Source organism: Mirounga angustirostris, unplaced genomic scaffold (genome assembly GCF_029215605.1).
Source record: "Mirounga angustirostris isolate CCGP_5_RB_7025 unplaced genomic scaffold, mMirAng1.0.hap1 SCAF_5, whole genome shotgun sequence".
Taxonomy (NCBI): domain Eukaryota; kingdom Metazoa; phylum Chordata; class Mammalia; order Carnivora; family Phocidae; genus Mirounga; species Mirounga angustirostris.
The window spans coordinates 53,608,445-53,621,115 of NW_026991713.1; positions in this window are offsets into that span (position 1 = coordinate 53,608,445).

The window sequence follows — 12,671 nt, forward strand, 5'->3', positions numbered from 1 at the left end:
CCATGTGATACTAGAACTAAGAGCTTCATTTTCCTCAAATCGTCAGCCACTCTGCTGCAGCTAAAGGCCTCTTGTCATTTCTCTATGAGCCTTGGTGGGGATAGGCAATGTGAGGATAATAGGGTTTTAGGAGTTACTGGCTACTCTGGCTTGGGGGCAGGTGGGCCTATAATAACTAACTGAGTCCTATGAAGAACACTACTCTGTCATTACTCATAATTCATACTATTTTAACTTCCTTTGTTTTTACTATTACATTTCTTACTTAATAGGGTCATGGTTATATTTTATTGCAGATATTTTGGTTCTCTTTTTCCTTTAAACTTTTTTCCAAAAACTCTAAGTTATTCATACCTCAGGAAAATGTAAGCCTGTATGATACTTGAGAAGAACTGACACGGTTTTATGTGTTATTAATTACTATGTAATTATTTCACCAAAAATGAAAAAAATCAGGCAAATTGTTATTAAATTTCTAAATAAACATGGAACAAATATTCAAATATTTAAATAGATTATCAGAAACTTTTGCTTATTTTAAAATGCAATTTTTTAATTTCACCATTCTAAATTCATGTATCTTTAAAACTCGGGAAAGGAAAATCCACTGAACATCAGACAATTAGGGGAAATACCATTGCACAAGGGGCAGGTAAGGTAGTTGGAGAGAGCAAGGTGGTCAAGGGGCATAACATCTGAATGAAGGGGAGACAAGAAAAAGATAGTGACTGAAAGTAAGGAGATGAGTCAATTCCTTAGATATGTCAGACTGCTCACAATGTGTGCATCATGGCTTTGGCATCAATTGAAAGAGGATGAGTGGGAGGTGTCCTGCAAGCAAGGGAAATAAGCATCCCTTGGCTATCATTATGAGGGATGCATGCCTCAACTGCAGGAAGCTTGGCTGAGAAAACTAATGCATAGGCCATGTTAAACTAGCTCACAGACACTGCAGGAAACTGGTGCAAGTAGAAATAATGGCACTATATGTGTGCCACTGAACTGACATTTTGATTTGCTATAATTAATAAGATTCTATATTATTGTTAGTTTTATTTGTTTGTTTTTATCCCAGATAATCCCCAGAGTTCTTTTTTTTTTAATCGGATTTGAAGATGTTTATTGCATACTGGTTTGATAATCCCCAGAGTTCTTGCAGTTTGGATTACGTAGAGGAAAAGTTTAGGTATACCAGCTGGACAACTCAGCATCAAATAAGGTCATGTTCACATTTTGTTGTAGGTTTTAATGCTCTAATACCCCACCTATTAACTAACAAAAAAATCCAGTTTTTTCCTTGGTTTACTTCCTCAAATATTTTCTCTAAACCCCCAAAGATATTCATTAACCTAGGAATGTGCTTGTTGCCTGCAAATGGCCCTAGAAGTCAGTGATGCACCTGAGAGGGAACACACCAGGCCAAGTTGGCCAGAGGCAGTGCTACTGTGATCAGGTGGACCTTACCTGCCTGAGAAATCAGGCCTGTGGGGAAGCCAAAGGTCTTTGGATTTTGCTGCTAGTTATATGCCCAGGTTTAGCAAATCTAGAGAATGATCCTGCATTCAACCAATCTGTGTCCTATAGCGATCTTTGGAGCTAAAAGTGGTGTTATCTCTCTTGGGGGGTTTTGCCCTTTGGCATTACCCTAAGACATGTGGAAGATGCTAAGGAGACTGGCACAGTGTGGGTTGCACAAGCCTTGCCAGAGCCCTGATATCTCCAAACACTCCTAGGTCTTGGTATCATAGTCAGATCATTACTCCAGGCTGTTCTCCTTTATGTGGATTTCCCTCTCAGGAACCCTGATTATTATTTTGAAGTTTGATCTCAATGGGCTTATTCTAGCCCATCAGAAATATTTTTACATTTACAAACCTCAGAGAGGGTCCTGGTTCTCTTTTTTCTGGAAAATTTTTCAGCCTCCCAAGAGGAGGATACTTGCAAATACTAACTTTCAAAAAAGAAAAGAAAAAAAGTACCACTTAGCTCCATTCACAAGCATCCAGGATCCTAATAAAAACTGTCCAGAGATGAGTGATGAGAATGTTTGAAAACAGCATTTAGGCCCAGAAACGGGAAGCTAAAATGTTCTGCCATTCTAAATAACTGGGGAACGGGGGAGAAAATGCACTAAGAAGGTTTAATAAAACTTGGTACTTTGAGTTCCTTGCTTAGGTATTATTAAAAGTCATGTCTGCATGTCATCATTGGGAGGTATTTATGAAATGCCCATTTGAGTGGGTCATTGCATGGAGTGCCATAGGGAGTGAATGAGAGACGCATCCAAAGTACTCATAACCTTGGAGGAAACATTTTTATGGTCTAAATTTTGCTTAAATCCATATTTCTTATCTTACTCCTCTTATCTTTTTGCCTCATTCCCCAGTGACTATTTAAAGTATTAATTCTTAATCCCCAAAGACCTTTCTGAGGCTTTGCTGCCATTAGGTAGACAAAAGTAACTGAGAAAGAATACATTCAGTTTGAGCATTAACTAAGCATGATATGGGACACAATTTAGAATTGTGGGCAATTTGCAATCTTGTGTGTGAATTAGCATTACCATGGTGTATCTCAAGAGGTTCTAGCTAAAGTCAAGTCACTCGTCCCAGGGAAGTCTAGATATGTCTACCTAGGATAGAAAACAGAGGAGTTTCTAGTTTCAAAACAAAAAAGGTAAGTTAAAGCAATTGTCAGTGATGTCTGAAATGAGATTGGGAACACTGCTGTAATTTCTGTGGCTCATGCAGGTGCAGGGAAATATTGTGGTGACATTTCAGAAGTTTTGAAACTATGCTGAGATTGCTCATTTCCACATTAAAGAGCTAAGAGCTACTGCATGCTGTGGAGACAGACACAGTCCCTTTTACCAAGACCTGCAGAAAAGTGACCTCTCCCACTTTTCTCTGCTTCTTCAGGATGGCAGCATCACTACAGAGAGATTTCTGATAGCCAGGATGTTGTTTTCTGTTAATAAAGTCAGTTTCAGGGACTACAATACATCAGAATTGTATACTGTTCATCACAGCATCATTGGGGAAAAACAAATATTTTACAATAAAGGAGGATTTTTTCCCTCGCAGTGGTTAAAGAAAATGGTAATTTGTTTGTGTCTATAGTTAATTCAGATGAACTAGTGAGCTGACAGGTAACACAAGAAAATAAATTTTTTTAAAAAGTGGCTTTCACATCAAACTTAAACTAAGCAAAATATTTTGTCCAATAGTATACCCTTCATAGTTTTTATCAAAAGGAAAATGACAAAAAGTCTGTGTGAGTTCAAGCTAGGTCTAACTTCGTTGAATTGTGCTGTTTGTAAGTGAAATTTCTCTTTGGTGTTTGATCCCACCAATGCCTTCTCTCTTTAAAGTTAAATGCATGTTGCTCATACCATCAATTCCTCCCTTCTGTCCTTCCAAAATAGTGTTTATGCTCTAGTTCTCTCTTCTGATGCTGTCCTCCTCCCCCATTCAAATCTACTCTTACTCAGCTGTCAGAGCAGAAGTGAGTGGGATACATCGGTGACAAGTCTAGTCCTACCCAACAGCTTTATAGGTTCTTTAGAAGCACTTGGATAAGCTACAGAAATAATCTGTAATGGTGAACAAAAATATCTACACCAGGCTTATTACAAAGAAATTTTAGGAAGATTTAGTCACCCTCAACTCATAGACAGGCTCTGCCTAGTATATGCAGAAATAGGGTGACCAATGTTTATATAGTATTTTTCCTTTAGTTTGCAAAAACCTTTTCTTAATGTGTAAGGCCTTGATTTTAACGCTATACCTTTGAATTAAATATTATTAGGTCCATTTTCCTGATGATGATGCTAAGAAATAGTGAGGTTTGTCTACACGTAGCCAAGGTTGGATTCAAAGCCAGATATTTAGACTTCAGAGTTTACGTTCTTTCCACTATAGCACTGTCTTAATACTGCTGTTATGGTTTGTATTGAGAAAACAAAACAAAACAAAAAACAACTTGACAAGCATACCTACTTTTATTACTAGTGGCTTACAATTAATGAATGGCTGGCCCATGCCAGGCATTTTCCTAAGCATTCTGCACATTTGCTCATTTGACACTCCTAACAACTCCATATTATTACCTCAACTGTTTGGTGAGAGAACTGAGGCCAAAGACCTGCAGGGAATGTCTTTGCCCACTGTCACACAGCTACGCTGACATGAAGGTGTCTTCCCACATCTAGGTACTATTTTCCTGACTCCCTTCCTCTGACCCAACTTTTTTATTCCTCAGTCTCTAATTCAGGACACATTATTACAGAACAAGCCTTTAGTAGAATTTATAGGGGATTTCAAAAATCCTTGGACTTGTTTCTCTGCTGACCAACAATTCTACATCCTTGAAGAGTGAAGTGGGGCGGGACGGAGAGGGGTGGAGGGTGGAACTGAATAATATCAAATACATGGAAAGGCTGATAATGCGTTGGGCTAGTCTTCTTGAGTTTCTACCCCATGTCTTATTCTTTTGCCATACATACTTTTCAACTACAGTATATGTGGATTGTAGCTGTTAGAGCTGTTTGCTTATTATTGCTAACTTGGCTTTTCTCAGATATACAAAGCCCAAAACAAAGGGTTTCAACTTCACTTAACAATGAAAGTTCAATCACTATCTGGACATTTCTATTGTTAAACTAACTTCTGAATAACCTTCAATCACTTGGATGATCCAGGAATTTGAACTAAAATGTGTAAGAACATATTATTGTGACTGTTAATGCAACTGGCCTTTGCAAGAAACACATCTGCATACATTTTGGTAAAATTGTTCCATTTGCACTTTCCAGCCTGTTTCCTTGCTATAATTACGCTCAGACTGTAGCCATCCATATATATCTTGGGAATGCCTGCACATGAGTTGAGTGTCATTACAGGTAATAGAGAAGACAGCAATAGTACTGTAGGGGGGATATCTTTGGTATTTTGTTGTTATTGTTGCTACAATTCAGGTTTGAGTTTCAGGTTAGCCAGTTACTGACTTACAAGCTTTGGAAAATGACTTAATGCTCTAACCTCCTTCTACACATGTATAAAGCAGGAAAAAAGGTTGATGTGAAAATCAAATGCTTTAAATTACATTATAGTCTTTGAAAACTATGAAATATACATTTTTTTCATCATTTGGTCTTGAGGTGGTAAATACGTGTCACTCATGCCAACACTATTCTATTAGTTCACAGCAAATATCGCTAATTGATTATAGCAGTCTTTTCAAGGAGTGTATGTGTATTTACATGCTTATTTACTTACATATTTATATTTAGAGTCCTTCTCAACATAGCTCCCCAGATGGTCACTACCAATCATCCAGAGATGCACATTAGATAAACTTTCTTTCTAGCTTGGTTTAATTCATCAAATTTCATTTGTGTTTGGAGAAATTATGATTTATTCATTGAGTCAGCAAACATTTATTAAGTACCAGGAAAGGTACTGGGTTTGATAGAAATATGAATAGAGCATACTTCTGATCTGGACCTCTCGAGTTGGTGGAGGAGTCAGATATGATTATAGCAGGATGATCAGTATTATAATGAAAGAAGCAGAGGAGGAAATGCTTATTTGTGCCCCTTGAGGTTAAAGATTTGATTAAAGCAGACTTATAGACTGAGTGTTTGATTTTTCAAAAGCTGTAGCAGCATACTCTCCCTTAGGTGGATAGTAATCAGGAGTGTGCCCAGTGCTATGAGGTGATCTGTACTAAGAACAAGAAAGCCAGGCCCTTAAATTCCAAGTTTTCTTGAAACCTATATATGGGACATGTACACTTCAAAGGAATACTTTTTTTTTTAAGATTTTATTTATTTATTCATGAGAGATAGAGAGAGAGAGAGAGAGAGGCAGAGGCAGAGGGAGAAGCAGGCTCCCCGCGGAGCAGGGAGCCCGATGCGGGACTCAATCCCAGGACCCTGGGATCATGACCTGAGCTGAAGGCAGACGCTTAACCGACTGAGCCACCCAGGCGTCCCTCAAAGGAATATTTGATAGTAAAAGGTGTTCATGTAGTGATAGGGAGTTTATTAAAAAAAAATAGAGATTAAAACCCAAAACAACAAACAAAACTACCATAAGGAAAAAGTCAAATTGCAAAAGCAGATTTCAATGACTGTAGTTCTAGTGAACTTAATCACTCTTTCCAAGAAATGATCAGAGAAATAGGGTCATTAAAGACATAAGCGTTCATCTCTATCTGTAAGAAGACCTCTTCTTTTAAGTGGCATCTAGCTAGACTTGTTCTAAAAATAATTTGTAATGGAAGCCTAGTTTGTCAGTTGTTAGTTACAAAAAGAACAAATTAAGCCCAAAGTTAGCAGAAGAAAGGAAATAATAATGTTCAGAGTGGAAATAAATGCAATAGGGACTAGGAAAGATCACTGAAAAGAAAAGCTGTTTTTTCATAGGTAAACAAAACTTTAGCTAGACAAACTAAGAAAAAAAGACTCAAATAAAATCAGAAAATAAGACATTACTACTGATACCACAACAATACATAGAATCATAAAAGACTACCATACACAATTTTATGTCAACAAATTGGGTAACCTAGAAGAAATGATGTCCTAGAAACACAACCTACCAAGACAAAATCATGAAGAGATAGAAAGTCTGAATAGGCCAATTACTAGTAAGGAGATTGAATCAGTAATCAAAAACCTTCCCGCACACAAAAGCCCAGGATCAGATGGCTTCACTGGTGGATTCCAACAAAGATTAAAGAAGAATTAATGCCAATCCTTCTCAAACTTTTCCAAAAAACTCAAGATCAGGGAACACTCCAAACTCATTTTATGAAGTCAGCATTACTTGATCTCAAAACCAGACAAGGACACCATAAGAAAAGAAAACTACAGGCCAATAACCCTGATGAATATGGATGCAAATTTTCAACAAAACATCAGCAAACCAAACTCAACAACACAAGAAATTGATCATGCACCATGCCCATGTGAGATTTATCCCTGGGATGCAAGAATGGTTCAAAATCTCAGTCAAAAAATGTAATCTACCATTAACAGAATGAAAGTTAAAAATGATATGGTCATCTTAATAGATGCAGAAAAAGCATCTGACATAATACAATACTCTTTCATGATAAAAATCCTCAACAAACTGGATATAGAAGAAACATATCTCAACATATAAGTGGCCATTAGGACAAACCCACAGCTAATATTATATTCAATAGTGAAAGAAGCTTTCCCTCAAAGATCAGAAACAAGGCAAGTGTGTCCACGCTCATGACTCTAATTCAACACAGTACTCCTTAGTCCTAGCTAGAGCAATCAAATCAGTGAAGACATAAAATACATCCAAATCAGAAAAGAAAAAATTATATTTGCAGATGATATAATCTTATATATAGAAAATTCTCAAGACTCAACCAAAAAACTTTTGTAACTAATAAACAAATTTTCAGGATATAAATGCAACATGCAGAAATCAGTTACATTTCTATACAGTAACAATGAAATATCTGAAAAAGAACTAAGAATACTATCCCATTCACAATAGCATCAAAAACAATAAAATACTTAGGAATAAATTTAACCTAGGAAATGAAAGATCTGTATAATGAAAACTCCAAGGCTTTGATTAAAGAAATTGAAGATGAGATGAAATCAGAGAGGGATATAAACCATAAGAGACTCTTAACTACAGGAAACAAACTGAGGGTTGCTGGAGGGAAGGTGGGTGGGGGAATGGGTTAACTGGGTGATGGGCATTAGGAGGGCATGATGTAATGAGCCCTGGGTGTTATATGCAACTGAAGAATAACTGAACTCTACATCTGAAACTAATGTAAGCTATATGTTAATTAAGTGAATTTAAATAAGATAAAAAAAAGAAAAATAACTGAAGATGACATAAACAATAGAAAGATATCCCATGTTAGTAATTCAGAAAAATTCATGTTGTTAAAGCACCCATACTACTCAAAACCATCTATAGATTTGATGCAGTCCTACCAAAATTATATGGCATTTTTCAAATAGGAAAAAATCCTAAAACTTGTATGGAACTACAAAAGACCTTGATTAGCCAAAGCAACACTGAGAAAGAAGAACAAAGCTTGAGGTATCATATTTCCTGATTTAAAGCTATACTACAAAGCTATAGTACTCAAAACAGTATGTACTGGCATAAAACCAGACACATAAACCAAGGGAGCAGAACAGAACCCATAAATAAACCCCCATATATACAATAAACTAATATTTGACAACAGAGCCAAGAACATTCAATGGGGAAAGGACAGTCTCTTCAATAAATGGTGCAGGTAAAACTGAATAACCATATATAGAAAAATGAAACTGGACCCCTATCTTATCTCACTAACATAAATTAACTTGAAATGGATTTAACACTCATGCAAAAGTTCTGCTATTGTAATACTCCAAGAAGAAAACATAGGGAAGAAGCTCCTTGACCTTGGTCTTGGCAATAATTCCTTGGAACTGATGCCAAAAGCACAAGCAACAAAAGCAAAACTCAATAAATGGGGTGACATTAAATCTAAAAGCTTCTGTACAACAAAAGAAACAAAATGAAAAGACAAGCTACAAATTGGAAGAAAATATTTGTAAACCATATACATAACCAAATGCAATATATATATATACCAAATCCAATACATATATAAAGAAGTCATACAACTCAAAACAAAACAAAAAACCTGATTAAAAAATGGGCAGAGGAACCAAATAGACATTTTTTTCCAAAGATGACATCTACACGGACAACAGGTATCTGAAAAAAGTGTTGACTATCACTAAACATTAGGAAAATGTAAATCAAAAACCAAAATGAAATATCCCCTCACACCTGTTAGGATGATTATAATAAAAAAGAGAACAGATGTAGTGAAAAGAAGGAACACATGCACCCCAGTGTTCATAGCAGCAATGTCCCCAATAGCCAAGCTGTGGAAGGAGCCAAGATGTACTTCAATGGATGAATCGATAAAGATGTGGTTTACATATACAATGGAACATTACTCAGCCATCAGAAAGGATGAATATCTACCATTTACACTGACATGGATGGAACTGGAGAGTATTATGCTAAGTGAAATAAGTCAATCAGAGATACACAATTATCATATGGTTTCACTCATATGTGGAACATAAGGAATAGTGCAGAGGACGATAGGGGTGGGAGGGTGGGGAAACTGAATGGGAAGAAATCAGAGAGGGAGACAAACCATATGAGACTCCTGAGTCTGGGAAACAAACTGAGGACTGTGGAATGGGAGGTAGGTGGGGGGATGGGGTAGCTGGGTGATGAGCCTTAAAGAGGGCATGTGATATGATGAGTACTGGGTGATACACTCAACTAATGAATCATGGAACATTATATCAAAAACTAATGATGTACTATACCTTGGCTAATTGAATTTAAAGAAAAAAAGAGCAATGCCTTTTAAAAAAAGAGAGAGAGAAAAGACAAGTGTTGGTATGGATGTGGAGAAAAAAGGAACCCTTGTGTGTTGCTGGTGGGAATGTAAACTGGTACAGCCACTATGGGAAACAGTTATGGAGGTTCCTCAAAAAAGCAAAAATAGAACATAATCCAGCAATGCCACTTCTGGGTATATACCCAAAGGAAATGAAAACAGTGTATCAAAAAGATATCTGCACTTCTAAGTTTATTGCAGCATTATTCACAACAGCCAAGAATTAGAAACAAACTGTCTTCTAATGGATAAATGGATAAGGATATGGATATTTATATACAATGGAATATTATCCAGCCATAATAAAGAAGGAAATCCTGCCATTTGCAACAATATGGATGGACCCTGAGGGCATTATGCTTAATGAGATAAGCCAAACAGAGAAAGGCAAATAGTGTATGATATCACTTACATGTGGAATAAAAAAAAGCTAAACTTGCAGAAACACAGAATGATGGTTATCATCAAGGAAGGGGCAAGGGAATTGGGAAGATATTAATTAAGGGTACAAACTAGGAAGCAGTAGGTAAATGAGTTCTGGAGATCTTGCACAGCACAGTGATTATCATTGACGATACATACTATATACCTCAAAATTTCTAAGAGACTACATCTTAACTGTTCTCACCACACAAAAGAAATTATAATTACGTGATAGGATAGAGATGTTAGCTAAAGGTATGGAGATAATCATGCTGCAATACATAGATGTATTTAATGAACACATTGTACACCTTATATTTACACAATGTTACGCCAATTATGTACCTATAAAAATGTGTATTAGACAGTAATATATTCTAGACGTCAAGAATAAAAATATGAGTTCACAATCTAATGTCAGTGTGTTTATAGGAGAGATCAAATAAATGTCAATTTTTATAATTCATTATAATAGACATTGAGTGAGAATTTTCCACTGTGATTTTTACATGTCCTTGTATCACCCTTCCCCACACACAGCTGTTCTTCCTCACCATCTTTTGCCAAAGACATTGATTTCTGATGGTCTAATACACCCTCCTCCCCATTCTCTCTCAGTAAATCCAAATTGTCCAATGATTGCTAATCCCCAAGAAAAATTCCTCCCTTTTGGGAAAACCATCCTTGAACAATTGTTGGTTAACTGTTTGACCAACTGCTGGGGAAATAATCACAAACTAAATCTTCTCCCAATCCAGAAAACCTCTCCACAAGGAGAGTAAAGAAAGTAAACAGTTTTACTATTAATGAATGAGCATTAAACCAGAATGCGGGTACCACAGGCAATGTGCTAAGAGACTGAAGACGGGAAGACAGGAAGAAATTACATCCTCTCATCCAAGCAGATACTTTGCCTACATTTTCTAAAGATAAATGGTAACTGATGCTCAAGTAAGAGTATTTGAAAGCACCATGTGTATTACATAGTTCATCCTAATTGATTGACTAAGTAAATAGGGGTGATTATTTGTATTACCTGTTTTTATATAAAGGGAAAATAAACTTGTTACATTTTTATGATAGGAGGCAGTTTTGCAACTCGGAGCCAGGCACCTGCTCAAGTCAGGCTCCTATCTTGCCCTAGAAACTGGGAAAAGGGATGCAAACTCCTTTGATTCTTATATTTCAATAGGGTTGGTTTCCAGATCCTTGAGAAAGACATTCAGGGTCATAAAGCTGGCAAGAGGCTTAATAACTTCTAAAAAGATTTACATGCATTTCAAAGGGACAGAAAAAGAACTTACAAGTTCTCTAAAATAAATGTTCCAAGGAAAAGGATAGCAGTCTCTTTATTTTCAAAAAGGAGAATTAAGCGTCTTATTTTTAATTTATATTTGCCCTTACACTGTTCTTAAAATAAGCTGAAAATTATGTAAGCCCTCCTGCTGAAGTCCTATAAAATTACTGCCCTTATTTCTCTTGTTAGAAAGATTTTTGGAGTCTTCTCCTGCTAAGCATTTTCAAACAAAGCCTTATGTTAATAGTGCCATGATTGATTTTCTTCCATATTAAGCTATCTGGTGGAATCACACTGTCCTTAAAGTATAGCTCAAATTAACTTAACATGCATTCCATAGACTGTGGTCAATGTCTAGAGCAACATTCTTGCAAATATCAAGGGTTCTTATGTTCTTATGGATATACCTGACTTAGCTCCCAACCTCCACAATTAGCTCAGTTTAGAGATCCTCTTTTAGCAGTGTCCTGCTATGTACCTAGACATCCTTGAGATGGAATTCTGTCTTTTGGTGCAGAATACATATTTGATATTTGGAATGATGGATAGGTCTGTATTAACATCAATGAAATCAGCTTAATATTAATCTTAGGATAATTCTGTTCCTAGGTCCCTCTGCAATATTCAAAATTCCAGCTGAAATCTTCTATATATTATACTCTTTTCTCCCCCTCCTCTCTTCTTCCCTTTTCATTTCCTACTAACAAATTTCTCTTCATCATTATTGCAGAACAATTTGATGATCGCTTTTGTTATCCTGAAGGCTGCCCAAAGGAGCTTACCTTTTCCCCCAATGGCATAAAAATGTGCTTCCTAATAAGGGCAATTTTCTCTAAAAGAATTCTGATGCCAGCTTTTAAATTAAATACAGCTATACTTATTTATTTGTAAATGTGTTCATCCAAGAGCACAAGGTAAAACCAATTAAGTGAAGGAATGAGATTATAAAGGGAAAATAAGTTTAGGTTCATACAGGCATGGAGATTACTATACAACATACACAGTCCAAGGTCCTGTATGTTTCTTGGAGGAAGATCAAACATTTCTGTTCTGGGCAAATTTGTCATGCTCTAACCAAGGGAGAGGTATGTACAAGGTAGCATAAGATGAGCAAGCAGCAAAATAGGGCTATAGGCATGAGGTAAAGCAAGAAGCCTGATTATTCTTATTGAGGAAAAAAAAATATTGGAGCTCATCAGGTGTAGAAGCCTGGGGAAGACATTTCTGGGCAAAGGCATGAAATAACAATGTCCTGGGGTAGAGGTTCATGGAGCATCAACTAGACCAGACATGGATCAGGAGAAATGGTGAGGAAGGGTGAGAGATGAGGTTGGGAAGTAAGCTGAGCTCTGATTATGAAGGTTCCTGGGGGCTTAATAACACTCTTCCTATTTATCTTCCAGTCAGTGGGGGGATTACTGAAGATGTTTTAAGCAGTGGAGAGACCTAAACAGATTTATATTTGAAAAGG